This window comes from Dermacentor albipictus, chromosome 3 (genome assembly GCF_038994185.2).
Source record: "Dermacentor albipictus isolate Rhodes 1998 colony chromosome 3, USDA_Dalb.pri_finalv2, whole genome shotgun sequence".
Taxonomy (NCBI): domain Eukaryota; kingdom Metazoa; phylum Arthropoda; class Arachnida; order Ixodida; family Ixodidae; genus Dermacentor; species Dermacentor albipictus.
In genome coordinates, this window is record NC_091823.1 from 93,623,360 (window position 1) to 93,645,652 (window position 22,293).

General features: G+C 46.8%; 1 long non-coding RNA gene across 1 annotated transcript in view; it reads left to right on the forward strand.

The window, feature by feature from the left end:
* Positions 1-22,293, forward strand: part of LOC139057477 (uncharacterized) — a 346,740-nt gene that overhangs the window by 275,158 nt on the left and 49,289 nt on the right. Inside the window, exons 3-4 of the long non-coding RNA XR_011512816.1 lie at positions 5,220-5,320; positions 21,862-22,006. This is a non-coding gene — a long non-coding RNA (uncharacterized lncRNA). The remainder of the gene's footprint in view (positions 1-5,219; positions 5,321-21,861; positions 22,007-22,293) is intronic.

Consider the following 22,293-nt stretch of genomic DNA (forward strand, 5'->3'; position numbering starts at 1 on the left):
AAGCGTTCGAGAGAGGAGTCGTCTTTAACCAGACGTTACGCGTACTGCGCGGCGCTCATCCGAGCACTCTCAAGCACCACAGGCCACAGGAGGTTGCACAAATTAAACTGCACTGCGGGGTTTCAGTATATTGTTGTAAGTGTGGGGGTTTGTTCTATTTAGGACACGTGCTTTGACATTGCTTGGCGTTCGCCGGTGATGATTCTCGAGGTGAAAAGTGGTGGCAGCCGTTCCTGCAGAGCGAAGTGCTGGCGGACCGACTCAGGGCTGTCTAGAGGGCCCGTGTGACGACAGAGGGGCTCGGCCTCTCTGCCCCAACGTGGGAGCGGCCCGAATCAGATCCAGACTGATCCCTCAGGACCTAAATAAAGTTCTTCATAACATACTGCGAATCACAACTCCGTAGCCTCAGGGTTCGTAACGTTTTCATCTCACTGTAATACAAATGCTTGCTTCACCCTGAAATTGTTTGGCCACTCGGATGCGAAACGCATGGGACGGGTCAAGACTTCACCACCCGCCACGCTGGCTGCATGACTATGGCGTGGCACTGCAAAGCACGCGGTCACTGATGCGATACTGGCTGCACGAGCCGCACTGCTATAGGTACTGTACGCAAGAAAGCCCATTTACCGTGCACTGGGTTCATGTGAAAGAAGCCCAGGTGGTCAATGAGGAGCTGCCCACTACGGCGTGCCTCATATTCGATTTTAATTTTGGCACGTATAACCTCAGAATTTACGTTTGATGTGAAGCTGCCTTTGCCTCTTCCTTATACTTTCCCATTACTGCTGCTGATGCTGCTGCTCTTAGCTGCCGTAGCTGCTCAGTGGCTATGGTGTTGGGCTGCTGAGCATGAGGTCGCGGGACCGAATCCGGGCCATGGCGGCCGCATTTCAATGGGGGCGAAATGCGAAAACACCCGTGTACTTAGATTTAGGTGCACGTTAAAAATCCCCAGCAGGTGGTCGAAATTTCCGGAGTCCTCCACTACGGCGTGCCTCATAATCAGAAAGTGGTTTTGGCAAGTAAAACCCCATAATTTATTTAATGCTGCTGCTCTTCTCTGGCACATTGCGTCGGGGCTGGTTTAGAGCGCGTGTATACATGACAGGAGTGAGGCAAAGAAGAAAGACGGGGCGAGAAACCCATTTGGACATCTGTACTGCATCGAATGGGCTAAACAGCTACTGGAGTTCCCTGCGAGTCATCATACTATTTTTTTGACAGCTGTAACTATATTTAATCCCCGCAGAAGTGTTGCAGAAATTGCGGCGCTTACCGTTCTACTAACGTGCAAGCTCAAAGGGAAGCTAGATAGAATGGTAGAGAAGAGGGGTGAGAGGAGGCAGAGAATGGTTAGAACCGACGCAGTCGTGGCACGAATGAATCACAGCCTTGCCAGTTTTCACTCGCAGTTCCCATACAAGGGTGGGCAGGGAGATAGCGAGAAGGTGACGTGGAAAGGCAAGGAACCTCTACCAGTATACACACGACAGCGGCTGTGAGGAAACTGGATAAATTTAAATTCATGATACAGTACAATACGTTTCTGGCATTTCTGAAAAATAAACACCATGCAAATTTGTCAAGCGGATAACTTACGCAGGGAGTGCGGCAACAGAGCCGGATTAGAGTACACCGTAGGGTCTAGGCGACACTACGCAAACGGTAACACGTCAAATCAATAATTCTGATCTCTCAGCGGTGGCCTTGCGGCTATTGCATTGCTCGAGGTCATGGATTTATTCCCGCACACGGCAGCCGCATTTCGACGAGGGGAAAATAAAGAAATTCTCGTGCACGTAGATTTAGGGACATGTTAAAGAACACCCCAACGTCAAGTTCACCACTGTACGTGCCTGATAATCCGATTGCAATTCTGGCACATACAGCCCCATAATTGAATTAAAGTTTAATACTTCTACCACGATGTAATGTGCCATGTGAGGCAATGAATATGCTCAACCCTCTCAGACGTTATGAAGCACAGTGCACAACAACGCCTCAAGCAACGCCCCTAGTGTGTTCTGCGTTTAACAAGTCGCCACTCACGTGTTGGACTAAACCTTAAAAAACTTAAACATTCGCCGTCAACATCACTGCTAATTATGATCAATAAAAGCAAACAGCACAGAAAGCTCCGCTAACATCGATTCGCACAGTGCGTGGGATCCATATACTTTTTTCTGAACTTTGTCAGAGTTAATCTCAGAAATGCGTAGCGAGAGAAGTGGAAAGGAAAAAGCATTTTAAGGTTGGCGGCGACAGCATGAGGCCGCACGGCCAATTTAAGCAAAGCAGCGAGAGAGAGGAGACAGAAGAAAAGCAAAGGCAAATAGGCCAACCAAACGCGCGTCCAGTTTGCTATTCTAAAAGGGGAAATGGCTTTATAAAGATAAAACTGGGCAAGTATTGAGGGTGTCGCTTCCTCTGCAGGCGCACGTCAACGTAACAAAAGATCAGTGACGTTTGTAGAAGCCAGTTTCTGAGCTTTGAGAATCGATGCTTGGAATAGGGCACCACCGCTTGGGGAACATGTGTGAGGTTCGTGCAAATAACTTAATGCTCTTCTGTAGTCGCGACACGTTGGAGGTAAAGTCCGTGCACATATAACAAACACTTTTCGGAGCTCGCCACACGTCCTAAGGTTGATAAAACACACAAAATTTCTCAAACTCAGAGACAGCACAACTTTTAAGTACCTTTTTGTGCTGTGCATCTGAAACAATTCCCGCAGATGCGAGGTATTTGCCTTTAGGTACCACAACGCACAGTTCTTACTGAGCAGAATAATGCGAACAACTGTAGCATCACAACTTCGCGCTATTGGGAAATTTTTTTTTCTTCTTTAGTACTGTAGGTCGCTGCTATATATATAATGTGCATAACGACGTGTACCGATTAGAGCATAAAAGCCATCCACGAAAGCAATAGCTGTAACTCACGGAATAAACATTCGTAGAAAATCCAGGTCCTATGTACGATTCCAATGCAATCATTCGTGGTTTGTCTTTGCCAAGTAGTTATACTCGCTAGCGAGAAATATTTGCAACACTCTTCATATATTCTGATTACGTTCCTAATGATGTACCTCATACTCATTTCCTGCAGCGTCGTAACACTAAACTAGTCACACGCGTTCTTCGCTGAAGTCTGGTGCACCTGAATGTGTCAGCAGCACTGGTTGATCGAAGTGTCTTTGGGGTATCACTATGGGTTTAGTGCCAAATATAAGAATGAGTAATGCACTATCTAAACCATTGGAATAAAACTGTAAAGGCTTTCAGCCTACTGCCTTGAGCTCGCAAGGACAGACAAATGAACAAAATAACGCAGACAACTAATTATCAGAAATAATCAGGCGAAGTTGCAACAGCAGCACGTGATGAGCCAAAACGACTACATAATGGAGAACATTTCGAGCTGCGCCGGAAGAACGCATGCAATCTTAGGTTCGTGTTTGCTTTCAAGGAAAACTTTTTTTGGTTAGACACGAGAATTCACGAAAAAAAAGGCAACAATGTTACAAACTTCGTTGAACAGAGAAAAGAAAAATAATATAAATCTTCAAGTGTTTTGCCATAAGTAACCATCATAGCTACGGCCTGCATTGTTAACTAGTCACTACAAGCTCTGGTCAAGAAAGAGACATCAGTTGACATGCATTCGGCAGCTCTTTTTTGAGTGCATGCCTTAATTTTTTTTTCTGTTCGCACGTAGTGTAGCTGTGTTGACGTGAGCAGCCTATTAATTAACAGCACTGCCTGTTTTTATTGTTTTTTAGCGGCAAAAGGAGCCCAAAGAATATTCTTCTCGAGAAAAACAACTTTATGAGATGTTTTGTAGTTTCACTAAGCTGCACAAGATTGTCTCTACATATTGATACCAACTGCAAACTTGTGAGAGCCTCCTGCAAGGCTCCTTTCATGAATCAGGAAGTACTACGAGTCGACGTGTTTTGTCTTTATTGCTCCTTAGCCCTTTGAATATGAATGGACGTCTTGTTTTCCAAGCTTCTTGCAGATGGGGCCTTGAGCTAGTTCTCCTTAGTCGACTGCCAGGGGTAATCGGGGGTCGTGATGTCGAAAAAGAGGCGTTGCTTCGCTGTTGCTACATAAAGAAACCCGGGTCTCCGTATGGAGTTGGCGGGATAGCGTACGGCGTACAGCTCGACTTTGCGGCAGTTTTCCGCAAACGAGGCACGAGCCTGCAGTTGAAGACCAGGGTACTTTCATATTCATGCGACGTTGGTGGCGCTGAACGCCTGCTGGTGGAGTGCTTCACAGCGGGCACTCTTCTATACGTGCTCGACGCCATTCTTGCGAGGAGAGGGAAGAGCAGACCTGCGCCTATGTCAAACTTTTACTTACTATGTGTTGCCACGAGATCAGCTTGCGTACCGGAGCAACAATAGGCAAATACTTTCGGTAGCTCGGCCAGCCAAACAAAAATTTAGGTCTGGATTGGCTTATCAACAGACCATAAAGTGGAAGCTAGATGTCTTAACACAAAGAGAAATATTAGATAACCCGAGAAGACTAAAGCAAATGTTGAGGGCAGCATTTTATCATGTACCCGCTAAGACTTCGCTTCCGTATTACTGTTCTTTCTTTTCGAATTCCCCGTCAATTGTAGCAGCTTCCGGTATGGTGCAACCGAATATTGGGTATGTCAATTGCGCTAACAAGAAATCCTGCTTCTTGGTTTAAGCACAGTTTGGTAATAAGTGGAGCTAGAAATTCGCCTAAGTAAATGCGCCTTCAAAAAATAAAAAATGGCACTGTACCTGCTTTTACAGCGAAGCTGTATGTGCCTAGGGCTCCATGCATTTTTTTTCTCGGTGGGCAAAAACTATCATCATCAATCGCTCGTACCCCCGTAAGCATTGACGCTCCCGTAAGCAAGCAAAAAATGCAATGGCTCATAGCACTCAGCAAAGTGAAGCAGACAGAGCTTAAATTCTTTCTGGTCACGCATACAACATACAGGAAAGCATGTCGAAAACTTTCATCATGAATGCCTCATGCGCCCGTGACCAATGGCTCATCCTCCAGTAAGCGAGCAAAAAATGCATGGCGCATAGTCCCGTAAGTTTGATGGCTACAGACTCTGCGTGAATTAGCTGCAATGGCGCTAGCCCTGTTGTCGTTGTTGGTGATTTTATTTTGGATGTGTTGGTACCGAAAATGAAGCGGTTTACGCTTTCCGTGTTGCAGACATACCCCTTGCGATGCCGCACCGATCCGGCCCAATGGACCTCACAGCAGTGTACGTGCATCGACTTGACAATAACGAATAATGCGATTGCAGTTGCGAGGTAAATAATGACCACTGATCAAGACAATAAATGAGTGTGCGTACCTTTCGTTATGATGACCACCCATCATTACAATAAATGAGTTCGTGCCTTTGTTCAAAATTATGTGTCCCCTCCGTGTCGTCTGCTAAACAGCTTCGCAGGTCAATCTCCTTCACAGAGTAGAATGGTTCATGATTTATATTTATCTCTGTAGACTTGGAGGTAGCATTCTGCAGAGTTACTAATGTGACAGCGTTAAGGTCCCCGTGTCCTGCTGGTACACATCGCCCAGCGAGTACGCACGTGAGGTCATCGATCGTGTCCACCATCTTAGGCAAATTGCCCGCTCTCCGCTGTCGCCCCAGAAAGCCAACCAGAAGCGCCTGTATATGACAGCCAGCATCAAGAAATTAGCTTCTCGCCCGGTTGGATTGGATTGGAAAAACTTTAATAAAAGTCCTGCAGGACGCACGTCAGCGCGCAGTGGGCGTGTCCCACGCAGGGACCGACAGGGAATACCTGGTGGCCGCTGCGCGAGCCTGCTGGACGGCCCATTGCTGGTCTTGTAGGAGCGGGCTTCTTAGGGTCTTCTCCCACCTGTCGGAGGTAGAGTCGGGCGGAGCGTTTCTGCACTCCCAGAGCACGTGTGCGAGTGTCGCCGTGTCCCCGCACGAGGGGCACGCATCGTCTGGGTAGACGTCCGGGTAGAGTATGTGTAAGGTGGCCGGGTTTGGATAGGTATCCGTCTGTAATAATCGTAGCGTTAGCGCCTGCGGCCTGTTTAGTTTGGGGTGCGGGGGCGCAAAGAGACGTCGTCCCAAGTAAAAGTGTTTGGTTATTTCATTGTAGGTTATTGGGGTATCCCTGTTCGCCTCCAACTCATCGAGACGTAGTTGCCCGGGGGTGACGGCGCGGTCGGTAAGCGCGCGCGCAGCGTAGTGGGCTGTCTCGTTGAGGTTGGGCGGGGCGCCCAGAATACGACCCAGGTGGGCGGGAAACCAGATGATGGTGTGGTGTTTGAGGGTGCTTGGATCAGTGCCGCGGAGGATGCGTAACGCCTTGACGGAGACGACTCCTCTCTCGAACGCTTTGATGGCTGGTCTCGAGTCGCTGAATATTGTCATTCGCTGATCGTCGAGCATTGCCAGGGCTATGGCCACTTGCTCCGCCACCTCGGGATCACGTGTGCGTACCGTGGCGGCGTTTAAAGTTCGTTGCGAGGACGAGACCGCTACCGGTTGTTTGGGTTTAATCTGGTGCTCGTTTCGTCGTGTAGGTTTGTCTGAGAAGCTGCTGTCCCGGTACATTGGTGCTCGCCGTGTCGTGCGTCAGATTTCAGACATCAGCTAGGAGATCGTTCCTGTCTTTGCGACTACGCCAGTTGTGATCCCGTCGAGTGACATAGTTCATGTCAGCAGGCTCACATCCTGCTAACCTCCCTCTGATCAACGTGTCTTGCTGCACCGAGACGGCGCTTCCACCACTAGAGGTAATGCTACGCGACTACTTAAAACGAAACGAAAAAGGAATCGCTGCGCAAAGAGCACGAGGGGAACGATGTCGTTCTGTATCGTGGATGTCCGCCATTTTGTTGAGAACCTTACATCTATCTGTGCGTACACCCTATGCGTAGTGTTTTCTTTACGTAAAAATATCAACAAGGGGAAACGGACGGCTTTGAACGGAGACCATTGAAAGTAGTATAATCTGTACCTGATTTATATTGCCGCTGTGATCGCAAATATTGGTAGCCTTTTGTTGTGACGTATTCAGCCTGTAAGATATACTCATTTGTAATAAAGGTGCGCTACCTATCGTGGTTTTATGACTGTGCAAGTATTACCCAGGCACTTCATAGGGTTGCCGTGTGGCGATCCCTTCGTACTGAATTCACATTTGTAAAGTGAGTTCATTTGGTAAACGTTTGCTCTAAGGCAAGGCATTTTAGTGCAGGGAAGATTATTCTGCGTGTGTATATGTTCACAGTGAGATTAACAACTGTTTGCTACCACGCCCTTATTTTCCTAAACCTTCTCGTTCAGTCATAGTTCAAAGTTTTCTTCTATTTATTCATCAAAAAATGCCGTTTTCTTCCGCAAGTGGCGGTGCCTTCTCGTGTACAAATAACGCCAAATACACGTTACTGCGGCCTTCTGTTCCGAAACACTGAACTAGATGCAGGGGTCTGGTGCGCAATGACTAAATTCAGTTCGCGTACCAGAAATGCGCTTAGTGGTTCTTCCGCGCACCGAGAACGATTATCCACTTACGCTAGTACCGTTGCGTGGAGCCACTGTTTCTGCGATGGCTGGTCGTGGGGCAATTACTGCTTCGCTAATCGCTCTGCTTCACTGAACAGCGCTAGACAAAGTGCCTCGCAGCACATGGCCATCTTTGGCCCTTTGCAAAGGCGACGCTGTATGCACGCCACTGTGTCCCTATTCGCTCGAGGATTAAGGTGCACACGTGGCGTAATGAGCGTCCGCTACGCACGAGGGGGCTTACGCAAACCGATTTCGCTGCATCAGCATATAGCATCTTCGTGCCGGAGTTGTCCTACTCCCGCTGCCTTCGGAGACAACTTGGGATGTACAGCTTATCTCAGACCATCCTAACTTGTAAACTCATTACTGCGAAAAGTAAACAGGCTGTAATAAAGGTAGATAATTTCGTTTGTATAAATGAACCATGAGACAGACGCTGATAACAGAGATGGGTGTTTAAGGCCACATGCTCTAGCTTGTTCAGTATTTTGCTTTATAAATGGTCGAAGCTAATCAATAAATCAAATAAGCGATAGCTCTAAGCCCCATTCTGATCAAGCTAAACATTAGAGAATGTTGGGTGTGTGGTGATAATTGTTTTCTTTGCAGGCCAATAAGGGTTCCCATTCTCTATATTATTCGTTTGGGTGAGTGAACCGTTACGCTTACATTATATACCCGATAAACGACTAAAGCTTATACATTGCAATTATATATTCTTTATTGTTGCAAAAGTATTCCTATAGGGTACAGGTGTAGTTCTAATCAGTCGGGTTCACAATATACATGACTGTTCTTCAAAAGGCTTAGACACGGCAAATGTCTTTGTTGCTATGGTATGCATTCGCATTCTTAGGATGCTGTAACTCAATAGGCGCTATAACGTAAAGCTATTAACAATTTTTCTACTCCAATTCTGATTGCGACTACGATTGGTCAAAAAATTTTCGGGCCATTCACCCCCCCCCCCTTCCCCATCCTGGGCCTAGTGTCAGGCGACGTAACGAGAACAGCAAAAACGCTGCACGTGAAATGACCCGTGAACTGTGAATATGCAAGATTGGACGGAACAAATAAAAAACATTATTTCTGATTCGACACTTCTTTTGCCATCGAAAAGGGCGTCGTTTGACCAATCGCAATTGGTCAATATTGACAAAGAACAGATTGGCCCGTGTTCAAATCACTTATGGAAGCCTCATGCCCGAAGGCTTTTCGTCAACACTAGAATTTGAGATTGCCAAAGCTATGCAGGATGCTATGCGTTCATTTCGGCCATTAGAGAAGTACAGAGGTTCTGATGCGGAAATACAGAGCCTTCGCACAATCCGCCGGAGAGCGGAGCGACGGTACAGATGGGCAAAATTGATCTACGATCTTAAAGAGCCGAGACTCATTTAAAAGAAAATTCAGCGTCGCCTTCCTGCACTGTAAAATCAACTCTGGAAATGCTTTTGTGAGTCTCTCGATCCGCGTAAACGTCTGTCGGTTGTCTGGAGAACAATCTGCAGACTTCGAACAGTTCCTCACCAGCGCCGTCTATATAAATACCTAGCCCGCCAAAAAGTACGCCGAGAAGTCGAGGTAGCCGAATATTCCTGCGCAAGGATCACAGGTCCAGCGTTCACGTATTCACCTTGCGCACCTATTCCTATATTCCCTCCATGCTCCCGAGATCCTCGCATGGCCACGCCTCTCTCCATCGAAGAACAGGAGGCCGCACTTGCTGGGTGCAGGCGATCTTCATCACCGAGACCTGATGGCATCGCACACTCTGTCTTTGCAAACGTTGGTCAAGAGGCCAGAGATGCACATCTTCGCCTATATGCAACGCATCATGGCGTGACGGCCCGGTCCCTACCACGGGGAAATCCCCTCGCCTTGTTCCACTTCTCAAGGCTGGCAAATCTCCATTGGAATTGTCATCTTACCCTCCGATAGCACTGGCCAGCTGTGTCGGCAAGCTTATAGAGAGAATGATCCTTACATGGTGGGAATGGTACTTGTAAGTTTATAACGTCTATCTATAGGTAATGGCTGGTTATCGACGAGACCTCTCGTCAATAGACAGCGTTATCGACCTTGTAACGTACGTACAACACCAGAAACATCTGAAACGAATCAGTGTGACCTTATTCTTTGATGTTAAAGGTGCATACGGCAATGTCGATCATTATGCAATTCTGGATGGCATAGAAGCTTTAGGGATAGGTGGACACACCTTTCCCTGGATACGCGACTATTTGAATGAAAGATCTTTCTTTATTTTGGCTGAAGATGCTCCAACGCCATCTAGCTATACCAGTCATGGTGTACCGCAAGGCGGAGTACTCAGCCCTACTCTTTTCAACCTGGTGCTCGTTGGTCTCGCTGATTCGTTACCGCAAACCATTCAGCTCTCCGTATACGCGCACGACATTTGCACATGGGCTTCAGGAGTGACACGTGTACAAGTCCACGCGCTACTTCAGAAACCTCGACGGCTGTGTCGTCATACCTAAGAATGTAAGCTGGGAAATGTGCACTCGTTGCTTTTACTCGCAAAGTGATGGCCCCGTATGCTTTGTGGATTAATGGCCTATAGACGAACGCACTGATTTCTTGGCGTCATCATTGATGGAGACTTGTCTTTTAGCCCTCACGTCTCGTACATGACAAAGCGTTTAGCCGCCATTGTGGACCTTCTTGCGTTCCTTGGCTTGAAGTCCTGGGGCGCAACAGTACCATCAATGTTGCAACTGTATAACACACTGTTTTTGGTCTTCTGCGGCACAGCTTACCTGTACTAGGAAATACTTGCACTAGAAATATCCGCAAACTCCAGAGTGTGCAAGCACAAGCACTCAGAACTTGTCTCCGTTTCCCCAAAAAACTACCTTATCGATTGCGACATTGGCCACTGCCAGAGACGCTCCTTTGACAGTCTACATTGGTACAAATGTACTGAGAGCACACATCCGACACCTGACTCGGATTGCCTTCACCATCTTGCTTGCTTGCCAGCAAAAAGGCCACATTCTACTTTTGCCAAAAGTATTGTGAGCCACCAGTCCTACTTGCCATCACAATTTACGCCTGCTACACAATTATCAGACGCAGTGTGGTGTCTGCACCGGCCTCCAGTGCAGTTGACAATTCCAGGCATCAGAAAGAAAGCTGGAGAGCCGTTGCAATATTTGAAACAAGCAACTTTGGAACACGTTCACAACTTGCACTGATTCCGGCAACATGTATACACAGATGGTTCAATAAAACTCAACAGCTGTGCTGATACTGTCTTCATCCCTGCCAAATCTGCAGAAATCAATTAAAAGGCTCATGAGTGACCACATCGACGGGTGCAGAACTCGTGGCACTCGGTGCTGCTCTTGATTTCATTCAGCAGGAACCACTACAATTAGTCTTTGGTGACTCGAAGGCAGCCCTTCAGTACATACAAAGCCCATTGTGGCCCGGACGCAATGAATAAATGGCCTCAGAAATTCGACACATAGATCATCACAGCCATGACAAGGGACACAACGTACTCTTTCAATGGCTTCCACGACATTGTAACATCAGTCGGAACAACCACGCTGACGAAGCCACCCGATCTGCGCATGAAAGTGGTCAACGAGTCTTCATTCCGCTCTCGCGAACAGACGCTGCGGCTGGGCTTCGATTGATGTCCCGGGATTGTACTTTGCCCCTGTGGGACACGAAAGTTTTCAACATGTGTAGTTCGCATTCGTTGTCTCCGGACATACGGATGCACCTCCCGCCTGTGTTACCACGACGTGAACAGACCATGCTTCATTGTCTGTGGCTAGGCGTTGCCTTTATTAACTCATATTCTTTCCTTATTGGAATGGCCAACAGCCTCACCTGCGACACATGCAAGAGCGAAGAGACGCTCACACATATTATCTGTGTCTGCCCGCGGTATAGTGCCCAGAGACAAGTGATGTGCGGAGTACTGAACCAGTTGGACAATCGGCCACTATCGGAGCTGAAAGCTTTAGATCAGTGCTCTGAAAGAACATGCGCGTTGAAGGCCTCACTCGCGTTATTAGGGTTCCTGCGGTCCACGGGGCTTCACGATAGACTTTAAGAATGCTCTATAGACTTTACCGCTCTGTAGTGTGCGCGCTTTGTTAGTGCTCGTCTCGCTTTCTCTCTATCTGCCCCTTCCACTCTCTTTCTCTTGTTATCCCCCATAACCCTTCCCCCCGTGCAGGGTTAACCTCCCTGCCTTTCTCTGTATTCTTTTTTTTTCTCTCTCTCTCTCTGCTCTGGAGCCGTTAGGCAGCGGTGTATTCTTTCTCGTAAACTCTCGTAAACTCGGCCCAGCGCACAATGTATGCATGGACCATCCGCGTAGTACGTAATGTATGTCTGTAGATGTAGAGAAGGCAAGGCACACCAACTCGAACAATTAGACAGCAAGCTTATTTCTGCGATGAGAGAACGTCGATCGTGGCAGTCTACTGGAAAATCCACACCGAAAATGGCCGGGCGCAGTCTTTAAAAACAATAAGGTCTCCTTCAGCCTACCCAAGAAAAGTCTTGTATTCCTCGCAGGACAGTGAAAAGGCCCCGAGCGTTGTTCTCCCTCACTCACGCTCCGCGCAGATCATTCGATAAATCACGAATCTCCTGTTCAGATGTTTATATGCGTTATAGAAAGTTCCCGCGCGAGTCCTCCGCGCGAAGTTAAGCGTGTGATTTGTGTTTGTCACGCGTACGCGGCTCACTCACGCTCCCACAAGACCTAAACACAGCGCGCAGTCTTGTCCTCACGCTTACATTAAGGAATGTCACGTTTATTTTCGGGCACGTGGGGATTGAAACGTCATCCGTGCCTCATTTACGTGCGCATGACGCTTAAACTTACAATCTAGCGCGAAATTAAGCGTGGAATGTTTAGTGTGTAACCTTGTCACAACTGGAACCCAAGGGTAAGAACAGAAACTACGACCGGAACTTAGCCACAAAGACCGACCCGAGTCGGCCCCGTCTACGTTCGTAACGCCCTTTCTTTGTCGGCGGTCCAAGCGCTTGCTCATCTAGTTTCGTTTGCTTCCACTCTCCCGTGGTGTCGGTACCATCACAACGCCTCGCGTGTCTACGTCCTTCCGGCTCCTCGGGGCTGCAGTCCCGTCATTCACGCGGATGTATATAAAACACCAGAACGACAAGTTGCTGTTCTCCATTTTGAAGTTCCTTTTTCTGTCGTAATGAGAATTCTGCGCATAGTCCGGACTCTCAAGGAGCAGTGCGCCTATGAAAAGCGACATCCCTGAGGCGCTTCGTGTATTGTGCACGATCTTCATGGCTGGTGTTTGCCACCCGCCGGCGACGATTTCATCCTCTGTTCCTGCCGTTGCTCTTCGTAGGCGCGTTGCTCCTCGGGAGTCCGGACTATAGGTGAATATGATGGACCTAACATAGTAATAACAGAGGTGATGCGAGAATGTGTGTGCGTACCTACTGTCCCGATTACCACCGATCAAGACAATAAATATGTTTGTGCCTTTGTTCAAAATTATATGTCACCTCTGTGTCGCGCGATAAACGGCTTCGCTGGTCATCCAACTTCAATGAGTGGAATGGCTCATGATTCTTCGCATACTTGCCTCCCACTGCTTCTCTCTAACAACTTAGCACTCTGGTATGGCTTTAGCACTGTAAGCGAGTAAATTAGATGGTTGACGCCAACGGCATCAAAATGGTTCAATGCAATGATTGTCTTTCAAAGTGTATGGGTCGATGGTTATTCCGACATTGCCATTAACGAGCGCTTCTCGGAAGTTACAGTATAGATTCAGAAATTAATTTTGTTCCATGGTGCAAGCTTTTCTTAATTGGTAAATTATATGCTAAAATGAGTGAAAGCCATTACAAGGAAAGCAAGTTTCATGTGACGATTATTAGATCGACAAAGCACGCGAGAGTGAGGAATACAAATGGAACCTGCAGTAAGCTGACAATGAATGACGACATCGCGTGAAGAAAGACAAGTGGATAAAGCCGCTGTGTGTAGTGGTTTCCCCGAACACCGCGCGTTAATGACCACAAATGAAGACACCACGGTAGAGACTCGAAATGGAACCGCTTTTCTATAAAAGAAGTGCTGACGTTGGGGTTGATGGGGCCAATCAAATATCTTGGTCTCATTAGTTAGAAGAACCGTACAATGTCAAGTCAGCAATACCGGTTCTTTTGTTCCCCCTGCAAGTCAGTTTCTCAGTAGACAACATGGCTGAAACTGGCCAGCGCCTCGTTCATGATAGACAAATACGATCCTTCAGTAAATAACTAGTGGGCTTGCTTTTATATATAATCACTGCTTGTTCTTTGGCTAAGATGCTTACCGTGTGATAAGAAGTGGAGCCAGTTGTTAATGAAGCCGAGGAAGCATAAGAGATATGATTTGTATTTCTTATTGAAATTTGAGAATGATAAATCAAAAGTAAATGAATGTGTACGAAAAAGCGAGTTGCCTCTAGTAGGAGCCGAACTCACAACCTTCACATTACGCGTGCGATGCTAAGACGCTTTTATTTTTCATACATTATACTGCTTAAGAGTTCCAACGAATCATATGGAATATTTTTCGCTATGTGCGACATAACCTTCACAATTGAGCTTCTGTTGGTTTTCCGAACCTACTTTTTGCGCAGTTGCCATTTCAGTACTCGAACGCGGTGCTAGGCATCCTTAGGGATGTAAGGTTTAGCTATCATCAATTCCCAAAAGATCGCTTGGGCTCCCACATTTTGCCGTTGCCGCCATTGAAATCACAACCTCGCACATGTTTACACCGAAGCGGATAATGCCACTAGAAGCACTGACGAATGTTATATGCTAGTTTTTACAATTTTCTAAAGAAACGGCAGAATTCGCAATCTTCAAGTGGCAGCGCAACACGACTAAGATAAAACGCAGGAAAGATACAGGGCAGCGTTGAACATGGGTGTGCTCCGATCTTATGGGATACCACAATTCTTTCCGGCCACAGTAATCGGACCATGAGTTAGATTGTTGAGGCCTAGCATATGAGGAAGGAACGCTTTGTGTAAGCATTACTTCATGAACTTTGCATGACATGAATTTGCATTTTCAAACCGCTTCAAAGAATAGCATAAGATTAAGGTGTCTTGCTGTTTGCCAGTGCACTGATGATGACGTCATCGATGGTTAGCACGTCAGTATAGGTGGTAATGCTTAAGTGTGTGTCTGCTTTCTAATGAAGTTAATTGCGAGTTCCGCCTGGTCCTTTGTCTTTCCTGCTTTTCAAGCTAGGCTTGTATTGCGTCACACGTGGCGCTATAGTCGTTACTCAAAAGTCCAGTTGCTCACAGAGCAGAAGAGCTGCGGGAAAGGGTGGTTTGATGAGTTGAAAGCTGCTGCGATGCCGGAGCGTGAGCCATTAGCAAGGATTCCACAACCAATCAGAACTGTTTTGCTTCCACCAGGGAGGAAAAGGGCAGGAAAGGGCTACACGCGCGCTGCCCCCGGCTTCGCTTCCGTTCAGTTCATTCTCGGAAAACGGATGGGACGGCCACGGGTTGTGCGTTCCCCAGAGGAACTGGCAGCGTTCGACGAGCGGAGGCAAAAACTCGCCCTTGAAAGGGCTCGCCGTTGGCGCGTCGATACAGCCGGTAAAGACGCGTTTATACTTGGTTTATTGTCCGACGTTATCGGCGCGCGGGCTAGCGTCGCTCGACGCCGGGCGCGTCGGAGGGCGTTGGCGGCGTGCGATTACGTTGGTTGCGCCAGTGCGTTGAACCATCGGTCGAACTACAGACGATATTGTTGACGATGGGCTAAGTATGCAAATTTGTAAGTGTCCAACCGCTTTCTCACCAACCTGGGTCACTGTGTAGTTTGTGGTCAAAGGGTTAGAGCTTCGGACTTCTGCGCTGAGTGAACCGTGTTAGAAACCAACTGTAGGACCAACCTTAGTCACTGAGTATGGGCCAATGCCCACGTATGTGCCGCCTTCTAGCGAATCTCTTTCGAGACCCCATTGGTCGTTGTAGATCTGGGACTGGGTAGGTACCGCAGTCCAAAGAAACTCGTTGTCGCCGACTTAGAACGCTGGAGACGTGCCACTCAATCTGCGCTGGTTTTCAAGAAACCTCTTTGATGCCACATAAGCAGCCACCCAAGGTTGCCCGACGGTTCGTTTTGAACCCTGTGCCCTGAGCACAACAGCCAGATGCGCCACTCATTCGACTATGGGCTACCCAGGGAGAGCGGGTGAAGCACCCTAAAGATGAAAAAGGAACAAAACGCTTGTCGCTCAAGTTAGCTGGGTATCTCCGAAAATGATCAGTCGAAATTATAGCCTCTACTTTCAAAGGCATCGCCATGCATGGCTTTTCAGGCCCGAAGATATTCATGAAATCACATAACTGAGCCACCGAAGCACCTGAATGAAATATTTATATGCATACGTATTTCACTGCTGCCGTTCAGTCATCGTTGATATACTGCCTGAACTTCAGTAGCTTTTCACCCTTTCGATGTGAAGCTTTAGCTTTGTTAGTCGCCTTCGTAAAAAGTGCAGCCTCTATACGGCATAATAGTGAATGCCATTTCTTGTAGCTGCACGTCGTCGGGTTCACTGCCGCCAGCTCTTTTTAAGGGAATGCCCCTAAAAAAATGTAAAAAATGCACCTTGCTCGCAGCGTGCAACTCGTTTTTATTTTAAAAAATGTGTTCTGCCAATCAGTTTAAACAAAATCTAGTCGTTTCCAGGGATATAGTAAGTGCCAATTACACAGAAAATGAACCACATGTCACTTTTCTTTCCAACACAACCTTTATGGTCTAGCCTAATGCTATGCTCCTGCAGAATATGGGAAGCATGTCTCAGGCTTTCCTTTTCCATGTGTTTATGAAAGAGGCTTGCGATGTGTCCAGCTTCCCCACATCAAACGGCTGCGGAAGTGAACTTACAATCTATGCTGGCCAGTTTCTCTGCATTTATGTTTTTTCCCACTTGAAAAAGCAATAATTTTTGCAAGCAAAAACTGCTCCGAAGAGAGTTTATCATTACAGCCGAAAGATTGCCTCAAAAGTTAAATTTCTCTTTGCTCAAATTGGCTTTCAGCGAATGTTTGTTATTTATTGGAAGAGTATTCTTTTGAATCTTGCATGAAGTGTAAGGGCTGTCCTCGCACTGAGAAAGTTACGCCATGAAAAGCGGCGTATTCCCATTCATCCAAAAAGGTTACGAATTTCGTTTGTAAATCCACACTCCCCGACTTTGCTCGAATCCTTTTGGATGGTACCCTAGATGACATGACATACATAAACCGTTCCATAAGCTTAACAATCAACCTTGTAACCTCTAATACTTCCCCTCAATTAGGCGCGGGAACTGGCGAGCATGGTGGCCTAACCAGTACCCTCTACTCCATGTTGTTGGTGTTCATTATGATTATTTGTTGCCACCTTTTTTGAACCAAGGCGGGCCAAATAGTCACCCTCTCTTCTTGAGCTAGTCAAGTATGTTATAAATGCCTACCATTTTCGCCTTTTACCTACCTCTTATTAATTATTTCTCTTTTCCTTAGAACTTTTACACTTACTTGACAGGTTAGCCATGACATGTGACGGATCTCGTCCTACCAATATCTTCCCAGTTTTTTTTTAACCACCAAGATGCTAAACATTTCTTTCTTATGTCCGGTATGATATGAGACGGGGTTACTTGGTATTCCATTTTGTTAAACAGTGCGACAATATACAAAGGATGGCGAAAAGGGGCACCAACTAGACTGCTGACCGGGAATTGCTTTCATTCGTTTTGAATCCCCAGCTGACTTATCGAACAAGTACATTCAACGGGCCTCTCTCTGTGAGAACCTTCGAATTACATTAGAATATGCTGAGTTTGCTCCAGAGGCGGCTTGCACGAACATTTAATACCGAAGAAATAACGAACTTAAGAACGCGTCCTAAATTTTCCCTTGACAACTCCTCGTACCCACTAGAACACTTTCTTATATTCGTTATTATTTTCGATAATAAATGTTCGTTCTAGCCACCCAAATTTATTCCTTTGGCAGACGCATGCTTCAACCTGTTGAGAATATTTTCGCCGATGTGTTTTTCCTTAGGCAACCAGCCCGCGTATCAAATAGCAATGTATTACCCTCTGTATTATCATACATATTTTATTTTTTAATGTATTTCTTATCATTCTTGTAGATGGTCATGGTCTTTTTCCTGTTTTCAACCTTTGCATCTAGATTACTGGCTGTTTTTCTTTCTTCTTTATGGCTCCCGCTTTTCTAATTACAGTTTAAATTACACTTTACAATACCTCTTCCTCTATTCTGTGTCCCCACTTCCCGCAATCTTTCCTCAAAACTCCATTTGCTCTGCGCTTCTCTGACTTCAAGAGAGGCCCACTCAAAGAGGTCTACGTTTCATTATTGTTGCATTCCGCTTCCACTTCATTCTTAGATTATCATGGCACAGTGCCAACTGCGCTTTCATCAAGAGATGTTTCACCGGTGGTGCTGATAGTGGCGTCTGCTCAGCACACTAATCAAAGCTTCTAACAACTTAAATACTATTGCAGCCAAGGGAATTGCATCACTATTTCTCCTTTGACTGCACTTTCAGAAGAAAGCAAGTCGAGGATCAAACTACCTCATAATCCTCTGTCCCAGGTCTATCTCAGCTAATGACGTTTGCTCATGTAAATCAGCTTTCAGTTAAGTCGGTTAGCTAAAAAATGGCTGTGGCTTAGCTGAGGTTAAGCCCAGGATGCGAAGCATACTAGCCTTTATTTTAGTTGTTGAACCACTGTTTAGCCTGGTGAACTGCTGTTGCTTGGCTATATTTAGTTCGGCTAGACGAAGAAACAACTCATGCGTTACTCTGCTTCGCCTTCAAGAGTGGAACGCGATAGCGTTCCCGTCGACCCGCCAAGGGGTGTAAGACAATGGGCTACGGCGCAGCGACTACGCGCCCCGCATTCGACGCGGTGAGCGTCGAGCAACGCCGCGTTCGGCGCGGCAACGAAATGTGCGCCTGAGCAAGAGACGCACGCCTTAGAAACAGCTCGTTTCTAAGGCAACACCGCATTCACTAGAGGCGCTTTTGTACCGCTTTGAAGCTTCGTACTCGTGGCTCAGTGGTAGCGTCTCCGTCTCACACTCCGGAGACCCTGGTTCGATTCCAACCCAGCCCATCTTGCAAGAGTTGAGCCAAAGCCACCTAGAAACAAGCGCAGCTGCTTATATACCGCCGCGACGCCGCGAGCGACGGCGCGAGTTGGAGCCCCGTTTCTCCTCTGTCGTGACGTCACGGTGTCACGTGGTATGGCATGGGTTCAAAGGTCATTGAAGGCGATACCGCCGCGCCTGAGGAGCTGGGCTGAGCTCTCGTAATATGCTTCGCATAAAAGCTTTGAAGAGAAAAGATGAAACTCGACAAGAATTAAACATTTTGACTCGTGCGTAGCCTACATGCAAAATTCGTCCACAAAGGAATAATACACGACTTTTTATCTATAGAAATAACGATTACAGTCATCGTGTAGAGGCCAGCAAGCACAATAACACTGGTGACACAAGCGCCCTCTCTGGTTAAGCTTTTTGTTAAGTTTGCGAGCACCCTACCACAAGAGATATATAGCGACTTTTTCTTAGCTTGCACTCCCAAGCGCATCCATCAACCCGGACTTCATGACCAAGGGCACTGATTCGGAAGCCACCCCTAAGAAGCCGTTTCCAACCGGCGCAACTTGTCAGAAATCACCCGATCAACGACCACCAAGCGATGTTTGCCACTATAAAAGGAATTTATCGTATGGAGCTAATATGTCACAGAAATGCGGTTATACTTCAGGCAAATGCAGTTGTCAGTGCAGATAGTGTTTGACCTGAATAAAGCTGATTTGTTTTTCCTTGTGGATTTGGTCTCCTAGCAAATTGTGGCAAAATGCTGCACCAGTTAAACTTTCCTGTTTGTAGTGATGCTTTCGTAAAACCAACGTCTTGTTAAGCTTGAAAGTACCGTACCACGAGGGAGACATTATAACTCACTGCGTAATATCAGAACTTTGAGCCCCGTTACGTTTTAAAAGCGAAGCAGGTCATTGCGAACCTCGCTGGGTTTCGTGACCATGCGCACTGCGAACTAGCTGTTTCCTTGGAGCATAAGCAAACCAATCAGAGTGGAGCACGCGTGCCACCCGCTCCGCTGTGCTCCCTGGTGCATCACCAGGAGGAGCTCACCTTCGCGGCAGCGGCGGCGCCCGCCGTGCGGGAGACAGACGAAAAAGAACCGGAAAGCTTACCTTCGCGCATCCGCAGCTCCACGTTAATGAGGGAGTAAACGCTTCTTGCCGATGGAATGAAGTCGAATTGTGCTACGCATGTATGGGCATGCTATTTCTGAAACCAGGATGCATACAAGGCATCCGTGGGGCTCGCTAGTAGTCAGCAACTCCTTTAAAGACAAGGTTTGGTACCCATCGGGGTGGTTTAGCGGCTATCGTGTTGCGCTGCTAAACAGGAGGTCGCGGGATGACATCCCGGCTTCGGCGGACGCATTTCTTTGGGGCCAAAACACAAGAACGCCCGTGTCTCGTGCACTGGGGTACGTTAAAGATCCCCTGGTGGTCAAAATTAATGCGGAATGCCCCACTACGGCGTGCCTAATAAACAAATCGCTGTTTTAGCACGTAAAACCCCAAAATTCAATTCAATTCAAAGGCTTGGTATAACTTGTGTGCGCAAATGTCAGCGGCAAGGCTCTTTTGTTGTTTAATAAATGGTGAGAAAGTGAAAAAAATAAGGCAGTCAACGGCTGGCTATCAAAAAGCATCAAAAATAAACTCCAGCGACAAGGCATTTATGACAACGATTAACAAAACAGCGGTAAAAATAAATAAGACAAGATAGCAGAGAAATGGAGTACAACTTAACTCAGGAGTAGCCTGTTATATGCAATATAGTGCGTGCTGTTCCGGCTTGCGAGCTCCCAGTTTCAGCCCCAGCTTTACCAAAGTAGTCTCCATCGGTGCGGGCATGGCATAAAGCACAGAAAACAGGGAAGAATAAAGAACACAAAAAATTGCACAGTTCACATAAATGTGCACGAAGCCATATACTGAGCACATTCACAATGAATCGTCGTCCAAGGATACTTCATAAAGTGACTGAAATCCAGGAAGTGCTGTGGCAGTGTCTTTGTCTTTGTGTGACCAAGGACAAAGAACCTTCTCCACAGAAAAAGGGTGCCTGTCAGGCCGGCTCAAGCCCCTTCGCAGAGTCTCTCGCCGGTACCCGTATGAATTGTGGGCACTTGCGGGGGGAATGTTCCATAGGCGCACATGGGGTGTTACAGTGGGCGCAAGCAGCGGACGCCCTCTGTTTGATCCCAAGCAGGAAATAAAGTGTGTACGGCACATGCATATGTAATCAATGTATGATCGCAGCAAAGGTGCGATCAATGAGTTCGTAGGCTTTGAAGTGCTAAAGCGGATTTTTCCGAAAAAAAAAGAAACAATTTAGGAAGATTCATGAGGTTGACGCACAGTAAGTTGAAATTGAAACAATATTGGAAGCGCTTGTAGTTTACTGTGCGAATGTCAAACTTTACTCGAAAGTGGCCACAATTCTCGAAATAGCCATAATCATTCAAAAGAACTGGTGTGTGGCATCCTGGATACAAGACTTCAATGAACACTAACGACAGCTTGGAATGTGCGGGTGGTCTTGGTACCTTCCAGACTGCAATGGTTTTGTTTATTATTATGAATTTAGTTCATTTACCTCAATTACCAAATTCTTGCTACTCCTTTTAAGTGTAAGGCGTTCGCAGAGGTTATTTGTCTTTTCTGGTTGTGCTAAACCGGCCGGTACGACATACTTGTGAAAACCACTGACCTATTCCTTTATTTCATAGTATTCTCGCACTGGTGTTTATTTGACACTGAGAAGTGAAGGTGAAATAATAAAAATGCAATGCTTCCACTCGCGCTGCTTAGTTCTTGAAGTTCGCCTTACCATGAACTTTTGAATAAAGTGGTTGAATGTCGTAAAATTTGTTACAGGCATAAGTATTTGTCTATAGCCGTAATTTAACTAACCAAGTTATCAAACAAATAATAGTTTCAGGATAATATTAGAAAAGCAAGGCCTGTATTCGAAACACTTTTTTACTGCCACTGGTTATCGCAAAGGCGATTGTAGCGTTAGCGAGTCTGTGACATTCATGAATGGAGGGTCGCTCTGAGCCAACGTGTGAAAAAAGGCTGATGTAAGGAACATTTTCTGATTACAGGGACAGAAGTGTATGGTGCCGGCTGAGGTTCATAACTGCTCGGAAACTCTACTTGATGCGAAGATGAGTACACCTTACGCCGTCCTGGCCTCCGGCAGATGCCGAAGACTACAGCCCACTGACTTTCAGCACACAACAGAGCAAGGTATCCATTTGGGCCTGTTGCTATGCCATAAGTATGTACAGTGTTGCTCATCAAGGAGACGGAGACAAGCAAAAGCGATGAGACGCATAAGGTTCAAACTTTGTAGTAGCGCTTTCCCGGCACGCAGCTGATGCTTTCTTTTAATGTTTTTGCTGTTTTATTTACGCGTTGCAGCCTTCCACTTTGTATTCGACTATAAAACGAACTGCGTCTGCGCGCGCGCGTGCGCGCGTGGGTGTCTTTGTGAGTGTGTGTGCGTGTGTGTGAGTGAGTGTGCCTGTGTTCCC